Source organism: Carassius auratus, chromosome 32, assembly GCF_003368295.1.
Source record: "Carassius auratus strain Wakin chromosome 32, ASM336829v1, whole genome shotgun sequence".
Taxonomy (NCBI): domain Eukaryota; kingdom Metazoa; phylum Chordata; class Actinopteri; order Cypriniformes; family Cyprinidae; genus Carassius; species Carassius auratus.
In genome coordinates this window covers 6,130,343-6,143,864 of record NC_039274.1, presented here as the reverse complement: position 1 = coordinate 6,143,864, position 13,522 = coordinate 6,130,343, and the positions used below count along the sequence as shown (strand labels likewise).

The window sequence follows — 13,522 nt, the reverse complement described above, 5'->3', positions numbered from 1 at the left end:
ACCCTGCAAACTATCATCTCTGCATTAAACAGGAAGTAGGAGATGAAAGAAAGAGCTGCATATCATTACTTTGGTGACAGCTAATCACACCTTGTAAGACTGAAAGCAGACAGTGTCAGATACTACAAAAATTAAGAGAGCCCGTTCCTTTTTCATTAATTATAAAGAAAATTAAAGCAAAGTTTCCAGGGGTCCTCCAAAATCAGTCAATGCAGATAAGCAGAAATGAACTTCAGTTATCACACAGCACCAACCTCTCGCATCAAAACATAGGATAAGGCAAGCGAGATATACTGTAATAATGCAGATATAATGTCCCGTACATGAACTCAAACATTTATCATTTCAGAGAACTTCTCCAGAATTTTAATTAAAGGCTGTGTGGCAGGTTTCTTGCCACAGTATGCAAAAGTACCACAAATAATCTTTTGGAAGCAATTAAAAGTGCATTTATAGACTCGTAGCTCTCTCCTCTTGATATATACAGAGCTCTGAAAACTTAAACAAAGCTAGAAAATGCAGATTCCTCATCCATTAAATATACATGAATGTTTATATTTAGTTGAGGGGAGGGAACACTCACTGTAACTTTTGGAAAAGTATAACATTTCAAAAATTCCTTACTCTTTTAATGTAGTGCCTATAGACATGTCTTTAAAGGGGGGGGTGAAATGCTATTTCATGCATACTGAGTTTTTTACACTGTTAAAGAGTTGGATTCCCATGCTAAACATGGACAAAGTTTCAAAAATTAAGTTGTACGTTTGAAGGAGTATTTTTGTTCCAAAAATACTCCTTCCGGTTTGTCACAAGTTTCGGAAAGTTTTTTTCGAGTATGGCTCTGTGTGACGTTAGATGGAGCGGAATTTCCTTATATGGGTCCTAAGGCACTTCTCCCGGAAGAGGGCGCGCTCCCGTATAGCAGAGCACTGAGAGCACGACAGACTTCACTGATCAGAGCGAGAGCGTCGTGAAAAGTCACAAAAGGAGTGTGTTTTTGGTTGCCAGGGCAAGACAACCCTGAACAGATTACCTAAAGAGAAACAGCATTAAGGGACCAGTGGATGGAGTTTATTTTTACAGAGCATCAACGGAGTTGTGCAAGTGTTTGTGTTTGTTCCCCTGCATTTCGAAGATGCTTGTTTTACAAACAAGGCCCAGTTTGACGACGGATTTGCACATTGTTTATTTCTTAAGGATAATGCAGTCCCAACGAAAAAGGGTCGCGATCGTTTGTTGGAACCGCATGCGGTGAGTAAAACGGCTTCAAATATCTCTGTGTTGTTAACTTAGCTGTCAGCACGTAAGCATATCAAGTAAACAACATGCGATGTTATCATCAAACTGCACTTTCCACATGTACAGCTTAAAAAAAAAAAAAAAAAAAGACGACAAAGTGGAACTTAGTCATTTTACAAAACCGCTAAGCAAATATATATACAGTTTTAGTACATACTACATAGAGACGCTGTTATTGTTGCTGCTCTTGTTAAATTTCAGCCTCTGGATCTGATTCTGGATCATAAATATACGCTGAATCTGACTGTTAGCAATGGTTTGTTTTGGTTGGTTTTGTCCTCACGTAATGTCACAGCTTCCAAACGCTATCGAAGCAAAAGCTAACTCGCGCTCGTGATTCTTTAGCTCCGCCCCCACTTCACGCCTAGAGACGCTCTTGTTTTTCCGGGAAAAATCGGTACAGACTATCTTTCTCTTATGAATATAATAAAACTAAAGACTTTTTGGAGTTATGAAGGATGCAGTACTACTCTATAGGTACTCAAGATTAACAGGATATTGAGTGAAAACGAGCATTTCACCCCCCTTTAAGACGCTTTCAAACCTGTCCCTGAAAATGCTGTACAGTGAGCTCTTTTACCTCGTCCTTGGTGAGTGGTCGAAATCTGGCTTGGTATCTGCTGAGCTCCACATTGAGACGGTGAACCGTCATCTTCAGCCTATCATTCTCATCCACCAGCTGTTGAGCCTGCTGCCTCAGACTCTGTAACTCAGAGCTCTCACCCATACACACACACACTACACATAGTTAGATCAGAGCTGATTTATGCAAAACTACACTATTAACCAGCAAAAAAGAAAAAGAAATTCAGGCACGAACTCCCACCCAGAGCTGTATACATAAAAGGGTGTTTCTTCAACTGGGCACTTTGATTTTTCTGTATCATGGGAAAATTATATCCATTCATTTTTCCTCACCTGAACAGCCATAAACAAGCATAATTTGCAGCGCATCTAAAAATCACTATTATTTTGGTGTTGGAAATGACTAATAATAGGAGCTGACTAATAATAGGAACATGAATATTACAATAAAGTTCCAAACGTTGGAAGTGTGCAGGAGAACCTATATAAGCAACAATTCTTCAGGCACCCCTCCTCCTCCCCATCTCCTCCTCCATTTCTTTTATTTTTCTTCTATGAAGTACAATAATTTGGGATTGAACTCAGAGCTTAAGCTGAGTCTGGAGTTTGAGAAGTTTGTTTACCATTAACCATGATACAGGTTAGGCCAACCAGAGAAACATTAATAGGCTGTACTCACATTTACAGAAAGGCCTCATTCAGGATGCCATATTAATTGTTTTTGATGGGTTTTCACATTTAACATAAAACTATTAATATGGGATAACATTGAAATAATAAAATAGTATGACCTCCTGGGAATTTTGAGCACAAAAGTTTCAAGATGCTATTCACACAAAAAATGATGTACAGTAAAAATATACCTGAATTTGCAGCTGACAAATCATCAGTAGGTGTGTAATGCTATCATCATATTAATGTGAACCATGAAAATGTAAGGCTGCTGTTCTAGAAATTCTAACCAGAATCAGAAAGTTGTACCTAAAAAAGTGGAAACTGAGTATGAAAAAAGCAAAAGTCTCATTAAAAAATGGGTTGTTTAAGTGACCTTACAGCCCAGTAGTCAAAAATGACTCCTCAGAACACTGCTTGAAATAAAGTAGGCATATGTTAAAGATTATGCCTATTTGCAATGTAGATTTTGTTCCACATTAGGTTGCTTGAAGGTCACCCAAAAATGAAAATTCTGTCATTGTTCACTCCTCCTCATGCTATTTCAAAACCTGTAAAATATTTTCCCCTTTAAAAGGATAATTTATGGTGCAAGTCATGCTTACTGTACGATGAGTGGTGACTAGAACATTCATGCTTCCAAAAGGACACAAAACTATCATAAACATTTTATAAAAGCATCATTACAGTGGTCCATACGTCTATATCCAAAGTTCTGAGGTCATAATAAAACTCTGATTTTAGGACACAGTCTTCATTTGTTTTTTAAACTACAATGAAAAAGTGGCCAGAATATTTTTCAAAAATTCACCATCCGCTCCAGAGGGAAAGCCGTACGCATGTGGAGCAACATGAGAGTAAGTAAATGATGACAGAATTGTAATTTTTTGGGGAAGGATCCCTTTAATCTTGAATAGGCTCTGTTAGCTCTGTGGGATGTATAGCAGCGAGTGAGGAGGCACCTGTGTGAGAGTGGCAGAGCTCCTGCTGGAGGTGCTCTATGTGCCGACTCTGTTGTAAACATCTCTCCTCCAGCGTCTCTTTCTCCTGGGCCAGAATATGAGTCTGCTCCCTCAGCTCCTTTACAAGTGTACTGCGCAACCCTTCACTGGCCTCTAAACCACACAACACAACACAACACAGCACAGCCACACGCAGAATCAAAAACACAGCACAGGAAAGCAAATACATTACACGAGAATCTGAAAACTGAACTTTTAACGGTATAAAACAAAACACAGCAACAGCACAACATAACACACCACCACCAGGAGCATAAAATGGAAAGACAGGACAGCAGGAAGGATTGCAGGACACAAACAAATCATGTGAAAGTTTGACTTTGAAAGCTGATTTTCTTTTTAAGACGGACTATATTAATTCTGTTTGGGGTAAAACATTAATGAGTCTGGCGCTATATAGTCTGTTGAGATTCCTCAGTAGATTAATTCTATTAGCCTGGCTGATTTTAATGTCTGATTTATCAAATTACAGTAATTATATAAAATAAGCAGCATAGACATCAAATGAGGGACAGACAAGCCTAATATTATTAAATAACTTATACAACTAATGAGATCTAGTTCATTAGTTTATTTCATTAATCTTTTGTGCTCTAGTCTTTAAAGCTGCAGTAGGTAACTTTTGTAAAAATATATTTTTTTACATATTTGTTAAACCTGTCATTATGTCCTGACAGTAGAATATGAGACGGATAATCTGTGAAAAAAATCAAGCTCCTCTGGCTCCTCCCAGTGGTCCTATTGCCATTTGCAGAAATACATTGCTCCCGTTAAGAAACAACCAATCAGAGCTGCGGTCCGTAACTTTGTTTGTGTTCAAAATGTAGAAAAATGTATATAATAAGCGAGTACACCATGAATCCATTTTCCAAACCGTGTTTTTAGCTTGTCCTGAATCACTAGGGTACACCTATAATAATTGTTTATTTTGGGACTATTTTAGATTGCTTCGGGGATACCGCGGCGGAGTAACCCAGTACCTTTGTGATTCTTCATAGACATAAACAGAGAGAAGTAGTTCCAGCTACGATGTTCTTCCGCAAGACACAAGCAGTTCTGTTTATTAACAAAAGTTCCCTACCGCAGCTTTAAGTAGCATTGTCCTGACAATCTAGTCAAATCCGTTGGGATGAGTTTGGTTTTTAAGCTGTAAAACAACATTAGCAAATAATATCATTATTTTCTGAACAATGAAATTACACAACTATCCACTCTGGGCCATGCGTTACAGTGACTTTCCCATGATTTAGGAGATTTAAGCTCCGAAATGATTAAATAGAAAGACAAAAGAGCTGGAAAGGTCAGATGTCAAAGAGTAGAGTTCATGCCCCCTCACCTGGACTGCTGTCTCTCTCTTTCCCTCTCACTGGACTCTCCTTCATTCGTGAAGTCTTCCTTTTTGAAGTATTCACTGATCTGTGCGCACTCCAGACATCAAGCCCTGACAAAAACAATATGAAAAACATGGAGGTAAGGGAAGTAGTTAAGGAATGATACATTGACTGGGCAAAATGAGTAATTGTACAACAGAATAAGTGAGACTGATAATTAAGAGAGTGAGTAAGTGAGCTGTTAATCAAGGTAGTATATCATCTTAATTAAAAATAAATTCTATATACCATTCAACAAGTTTTTGACTGATGTATCTTTTTCTCACCAGGGTGCATTTATTTGATCAAGAACACAATATTATTACAATTTAAAATAACTGTTTTCTATTTTAACATATTTTAAAATTGTATTTATTCATTATTGATGGTTAATCAATTTTACATGACACTATAGTTTTTTTTTTGTGTCACATGATGCTTTAAAAAACCAAATCAGCATATTAGAAAGGTCCTCAAGAAACATTGTTATGATAAATTTTTTCAGGATTCCTTGATAAGCAGAAAGTTTAAATAAACAGCATTAATTTGAAATAGAAATCTTTGTAAATATTATAAATGTCTTTACGATCACTTTGATCAGTTCATCCTTGTTAAATTTACATTTACATTTAGCAGACACTTTTACCCAAAACGACTTACAGTGCATTCAGGCTACACGTTTATTTTTTATTACCAGTTTGTGTGTTGCCTGGGAATTTAACCCACAACCTTTTGTGCTGTTAACACAATGCTCTACCATTGACCCACAGGAACTTGGCACATTAAATAATAGTTTTAAATTCTTAAAAAAAAAAAAAAAAAAAACTTTTGAATGATAGTGTACGTTTTTGATCTGATTTGTCAAAGAAAGCTCATGCATATTCTTATATTTACTGAACACAGATATAATGAGTGTCATTATTAAACTTAAAGCAGTCTTAGCCATCAACTTTTATCAATACAGTTTTCTTCTTCTGTTATTATCCAATGTCTATAAACCTTCCAGACCTCCAGTTACAACATCTCCTTATGCCATTAATCTTTCAGATTCACTTGTTTGCCAAAAAACACATGATTGGCAACCAACCTCATATTGTAGCAGTTGCTTCTCCCTCATGTGTACTCTCATACCCTCCATTTATCTGATTACCTTTGAATCTCACACCTACAGTTTCACACCTTCCCATCTCTCATCCACAGACAGCTTTAGTGAAATCCTCTGTGATTTCTAAACCTTCTTCAACCACCTCCTCAGACAAAAAATTGGATATGAAGGTGAAAAGCCCACATTGTGACTCCTAGTGGTGCTGTATCATCCTTGCTTCTAATCTAGATTTAATTTTCCTTGATCTGTCTGTGCCTTTGATCTCTAACATTACAAACACAGACAAGATTGTGTCTGTGCTTCTGACATTTCAGCCCTAAATCAGAGCTCAAGGTCATCCTCATTTCCTCCTCCAGCAAAGTTCTTCTTTCACTGGAAGTCTCTGTTGCTGTAAAGGGTGCCATTGTCTGCTGGTTCATAAAAAGCTTGGCAATTGTCCATTAAACACTATGCAGCAAGTGGCCAGACCTGCTGTTTCATGCTCTGTTTCAGAGGGTAAATCCATCCTTCCAGCAATCCTCTTCCACTCTTCCACTAATGCTGGTCTGTGTCCATCTGCCACTTGACCTTGAGTGCAACTTTTACCTCAGATTTGAAGATGTAAAAACACATACAGGGGCTAACTGTGAGCTGGGCAATAAGAGTGTTAGTGGCACCACAAAACTTGTTCCACATTGTTAAATTGTACTTGTTTAAAAACATTTTTTTTTTGAGTAAATTATATTTAAGAGTTAGAACATCTTAAGTAAAAGCATAAGCATGTCTGGTAAAGTGTGCACACCACGCACCTTCACAGTGTTCATCATTTGTATTGTAGCCTTTTGTTGTTTGTTTTTTTTGGCCAAAAGTTAATGCGTTTCATGGCTAACAATCCTGATGCCAACACAGCACACAGCATACTTACATTTAAATCTTAACAGCAATTTCCTTTTTTGGGTGATAAGGCTGTGGAGGCCCGTGGGGGAAGAGGAGAACCAAGGAATATATCAAGACAAATGTTAAGGTAATTCCAGTCTCTGTCCTCATAGTCATTATAGTTATAGTCCCTCACATCTCATTGCTGACAACAATAAGCTTGTGAGAGGAGCTGAATAAGAAGACGTTAGTTAAATTGGCAGAGGCTTTATTCAGTTGTTTCTTTTCCTTCAGGAAACTTCAATGAGCCTCTCACATATGTATAATCACACAGTAACCACTTCATTTGTCTCCAGTCTGTTGAAAGCTGTCCCTGAATACATTGAACATCATTTAGGTGTTCACAGTGTCCTTAATTTGCTCTCTGTCAAAATTAAACAAAAACTATGCTTTTCTTTCAAAGCCTTGAGGATTCTTAAAAAGGGGGCACGTTTCACATTGACTGACAAAAATATTCCGAAATTAGCACAGATGGCATCGCACATGATCTGCTGTGGAGTGATGGATAATGTATGGCAGACAGGGGAAGTACCTGGAGATGCCATGCTCCCGTGAGAGCCTGATCCTGGTTGTCGTGGCAATGATGGCTGCTATGGAGACAGAGAGAAGTTAACTGATTAAAGGTGTCCTACTGCAGAATATCAAAAACCACAGACTGAAACAGACTGAAGGCAGACTGCATTACTAAGTATATCTAATAGTGAAAAGTGCACTGTGCTTGATCATTAGAGGCAATTCATCTCTACCAATGAGCAATTAGATTGCAGATCCTTCTGGTAAAGGTCTCAAAGCACCTACGGGAATGGTTGCATTCAGATCTGACAACATGGAAATATGAGACAGCAACGGGCTGGTCAGTGTTCATGTGTATACGTGTGTCTGCATATTAACCAAGAACAGGTTCACATGGCCTAATTGGGCGGGGGTGTGTGTGTGTGTGTGTGTGTGTGTGTGTGTGTGTGTGTGTGTGTGTGAGAATGTATAGATGTTTTAGCTGTCATATCAGAAGGCCACTTGCTGAATAAGGAATCAGAATGGTTGATATAGTCTCTTGTATCAGAAATAACTGAATAGCTGGGTCAGAAATAGCTCTATGTTCGAAATATCTCTTGTTGACACCCAGTCTAAACACCTTCCCACTCTCTCTCATCCTGTCTGATTTTAATTTATACTCCTTTAAAAGATTAGTTCACTTCCAGAATAAAAATATCCTGATAATTTACAAACCCCCATGTCATCCAAGATGTTCATGTCTTTCTGTCTTCAGTCGCAAAGAAATTGGGTTTTTGAGGAAAACATTCCAGGATTTGTCTCCATAATAGTGGTCTTTCAAGTTTCAAGTTTTATTTATATAGCACATTTAAAAGCAGCAAGCACAGCTGAGCAAAGTGCTGAACAAACAAAGACAAAGAACACATGATTTATATAATAATCTCAGAATAAATGAAAAGCCAAAGAATAGAAATAGGTTTTAAGAGATGATTTAAAACATTTAAAGACTGTACCAATCTGATATAGGCTGTGAAGGCTGTTCCACAGCTTGGGGCCAGCAACCACAAAGTCTCTATCACCTCTATGCTTTACCCATGATCTGGGGACAGAGAGTAGTCTTTGATCACCAGACCTCAGAATTTGTGTAGGATTGTATGGATAAGTTAACAGATTCGGTTGCACTTTATTTTATAGTACGTGTATTTACATGTACTTCTAGTGTACTTGCAGTGTATTTATCTAAGAAAGTATGGTAATACAAGGTAACTACCCTTAGGTTTAGGGGTAGGTTCAGGGTTAGTACCTAGTTATTACATAGTTATTGTAATTACTATAATAAGTACATAGTCTGTATGAGGAACTGTAAAATAAAGTGCTACAGATAGCTTGGTGCCAGATTATTTATAGATTTAAAAACACAGAGAAGAGTTTTAAGACTCAATTTTAAGATACACAGTTAACCAATGCAACAATTTCAAAATTGGAGCAACGTGATCCAATTTACATTGTCCTTTAAGGAATTTATCAGTGGCTATTTGTACTAATTGGAGACGAGCGATGGAGGATTTAGAAATGCCAAGATAAAGAGAGTTGCAGTAGTCCAATCCTTCAGCACCTCTAGTTCCCAAAGCCATGGTATTGTAAGGTGAAAAACTCCATCTCATTTTCTCCTCCAACTTCATTATTCATAATCGTCTGACATAGTTGTTTTACCCTTTTTTGTAAAGGGCATTTGAATTTCTTAGGCACGTTTGCTTGTAATCATTGGGTCGGAACTTCCGCCTACATTACACGTGACCTTTCCAATGTTACTACGCAATGCGTGAAGTCGAGCTAGTGCAAGACGAGCATTTGTGGTTAAAAATAATTTTTGTATTTTGTAAATTTGTATTTCATTTTATTTTTATATTTGATCGTTCCACTAGACCCCTATTCCTCAGCTAGGTTCGTGCAGAACCCTTTGAAGCTACACTGAAACTGCAATTTGAACCTTCAACCCATTGGCCACCATTGGAGTCCACTAAAAACCCTGGAATGTATCCCTCAAAAACCTTAATTTCTTTGCGACTGAAGACAGACATGAACACTAATTCTTTAAGCCAGGAGGTGGTATTTTTCAAATAGCGAGCTATCTCGTAACCGGCTAAAATTAAAACAACTCGCCGGATGACACAGTTTCAGACTCAGACAGCCCATAACAAACTGGCTGCATGTTTTTTTTTTTTTTTTTTTTTTTTTTACTTTTCTGAGCTAGCAGAAACCTAATAAAATGCAAAAAAAAAGGGATAAAAAGTGAGAAATTGTATACAATATCCACTTTAAATCCTAACCGATTATGAAATCTGGTTGCAGCATGCACATAAGCAGTCTTAACACATTTTCCTTTCTCAAATCTTGAACATGCAGACATGAAAATGTGAACTGCGTCAGGCTGAAACTAGCAAAAGAGTATGACAGCATTGCGCTGGGTGTATGATAGGGCACAATGACTTCAGCTTCTCATTAAATCTGAAGTGAAGAGAGGTTCTCTTACCATTTTAGCTGCTCCTTCCTGTACCACAATTTCCCCTGAAATACAAAATTGTATTAATTATAACCATGAAGCTGCAAAATTACCAGGGCTCTTATATGGGATAAATTTTCCGCCAAAAGTATTGAAGTCATGGATAAAAAAATTATAAGACAAACCAAAATTTAAAAGCCATGAAAAAGTATATTGTACAAAATTTAAAAGTTAAAGCAAAATTTAAAAAATAGCAACAATGGTCATGGATCGAACAATAATAATAATGGCAATAAAATTTATAAGTATGAATCAAAACTTACTTTTCACATTTAAAATCCTATTGCACAAAACTGAAATATTAATGCAAAATTATCCGGCTTGACAAAAAATCCTGTTTTCCTTGGTCATACAGTATTTCTCTGTTTGCGCTCTCAGACAGTTCATTTTGTATTTTTTATCCATGACTGCAATACTTTTGGCAAAAAAATGATCCCCTTTTATTCAAAAAGATGTATTTAATTGATTGATCAAAAGCAACGGTAAGAACTTTTAAATTGTTACAAAAGATTTATGCTTTGAATAAATACTATTTTTTTATTTATTTATTTTTTTCTATTCATCAAAAATTACAGATTCAGTGCGGCATCAAATCACATATTAAATAGATTTTAACACATATTTACCTTTTTTTTTCATATGACACTGAAGACTGCAGTAATGGCTGCTGAAGATTCAGCTTTGCCATCACAAGAATAAACTACATTTAAAAATATATTCAAAGACAAAAGACTTATATTCAATTATAGTAATATTTCACTATTTTACTATTTTGTTGTATGTTTGATCAATGAAATGCAGCCTTGTTGAGCATGAATGGCTTTCATAAATATATTTTAACACTCTTTGTTACTTCTAACCTTCAGTCTGTAGGGGAGAGTCTTCAGTCTCTTCACCAACGTCTGAATTGGTCTTGCCCTGACAGAGCAATTCATTCAGCCAGTCAACTATATCAATATATATAATGATGTGAATGATGCAGGTTAATGCAGGTTCTTTAAATTCTTCATTATCTCAGACTAGGTATTGATTAAGAGCAGGATTTGAGTGAATCAGAAGCTCCACCTCATGGTGAATATTAGTAAATGCTTAAAACATGACAAAGCACTCCATACACAGATCCAACCAAACCCACATTCACCACTGTACCTTCCTGTGTTTTAATGGCACGGCGTATACAACATTTATGACATCAGCTCTGCTCTGTCTCTCAAGGGACTGATATACATGATCTTCATCTGACTCCACCTCATCACTGTCACCCCCTTCGTCATCATCAGAATGTCCTGGGGAAGCCACAGGGGGTCTTCTTGTCACTGAATCTGGCCAGGTGTCTCTAAAGTGACAGAGCAAATACATTATTCTACATGTTTTGCTTAAGAAAGCAAAGCTGACATATTTAAATAACATTAAATGTGATAACCAGCTAATGCGGTTTAAACCGCTGTCTGTAACACATCCTATCATGGAGAGGCAATCAGACCAAAGACTAATAAATGTGTAAGTAAACTACTTTGCCTTCTGCTGAACCAAAAACAATGCATCCTGCTGTGTTATAATAATGATAATAATAATGATGTGCTTTCAGATTCACTTAAAGGATTAGTTCCCACAAAAATGAAACTCACCCTTGTGTCATTATGTTCTTCCCTCCATATAAAAAAGGAGAAATTGCAAAAGACTAAAGTAGTTGTTTTCAAAACTTAAAAAAATTATAATAAAACACCACAGAAGTATAATAAAAGGGGTCCATATGACTTAAGCACTATATTTCAAGTCTTCTGAACAACAACTTTGTTGCCTTTTTGTCATTTCTGAGTCGTCATTCACTTTCATACATTGAAAAGGGCACCAGCTTAAAAAAAAGAAAAGAAATAATAATAATATTTTGTGTTCCATTTATTGAAAAAAGTACATAACATGGGTTTAGAATGACTTGAGGGTCAGTTCTACCAAGTTTTCCTTACAAAACAAAATCAAACCCATAAAACGCTAAAAAAAAAAATTTTTATAAATTAGTTTGAATAAAAACAATCAAGATACAATTCTTACAGATAAAGAAATACATATTTGTTTACTTCCATATCATGTGACCATTTTATTTAACCAACATCAGAAAACTATGAACATGTGGATGTGTTTGTTAAACTATTGAAATATTAACTTAAACTTTCAGGGGGACTTCAGGTAAATACTTGCTGTCAGAGGTGTCCCACTGGCAAAATAAATGGTTAGGGATACCAGATTAAGGTCAGTGAAACAGTGCACCATAATACCTGGTATAAAGTGCAGTGGCAGCATAGGGCTCAAAGCCAGTTTGGCTGTCTGTGTCCGCACGTGAACAATCACTCTCAGAGTATAAGACCTTTGGCGTGGAGGAGGAATGGCAACAGTACGGCCCATGAGGGAGGAAGATAATATAGCAGCTGCCAAGGCAGACCTGTGACAGATATCAGCAAGATTACAAGGTTTACAGATTAAACAAAAAAGTGTGAAGATCTTGAAACAGGTATGTACAGTTAGTTGTATAACACCACATTATGGCTAATGATGAGGGATTTAATAGGCTCTCAATATTATAAATGCACTGAGAGATGAGAAAAATGATGGAGGACAACAAATGTGAAATGAATGGATGGGGATATGGTACAGTATGTGGGTGTACCTGGGTCTCTCTGGAGAGGGGTTGGGGCTCCGTGGGGGAGGAGTATGGGGAACAGCGGGTCTGGGGGCAATGGTGGCAGCAGGGATCAAACCAGGAGCTATGTTCCGCTAAACAACCAGAACAACACACAGGATTACATTTACTACATCACATGATTCACGTTAAAGCAACCCAGTGCCACTGCTATCAACATAAATACTCAGGTCAGCATTAATCTGTCTTTTTGTATGTTGCGTAGTAACACAGGCTTTTCAGCAGCTAAATTAGTTCAACACAAAATGTTACTTATCATATTTACGCGATAGAAGACTTACAAATTCTTTCTTCTCTCTTCTTCTGAAGCTGAAGTTGAATAAACTTTCGTTCGGTGAGAGTTGTGACATTAGGGTTTATGGGTAGAGCGCATTTCAGAATTATCGTGTGGCAAAACGTTTCAAGCGAGAAACTTACAGCGTTTTATAGTTTATTTTTTATCAAAAATACATTATTGTTTATCGAAATCTTATTAGCTTCAACTCAACTTCACGTAACTAGACGCTTTCCATGAGAAACCTTGCAATATATCGACTCTTCCTATTGGTTCACTTGTGCACACTCAACCAATCAGCGTTGCCGTTGAATCCTCTTAGCAACGGTCGAGCCACGTCTGAGTGCGGCAGTTCTCCAGTAGAGGGAGGTCTGGTCCACTGAAGTCCATGAACACGTGGAGAAAGGTGTTTTTGGAAATAAAAGAGTATGGTTTTAGTTGTCATTGCGCTTTTAACTTCTGTTGTCTATTGGTAATTTTATATTGTTTTAGTAAAAAAAATAATGTCAAATTAAGCAAAATTAAAG

The 13,522-nt window shown here is 37.0% G+C and overlaps 1 pseudogene; it reads right to left on the bottom strand.

The window, feature by feature from the left end:
- The window catches only part of LOC113051434 (centrosomal protein of 89 kDa-like), a 92,854-nt pseudogene extending 79,627 nt beyond the window's left edge, over nt 1-13,227 (bottom strand).
- Nucleotides 13,228-13,522: the final 295 nt, after the last annotated feature.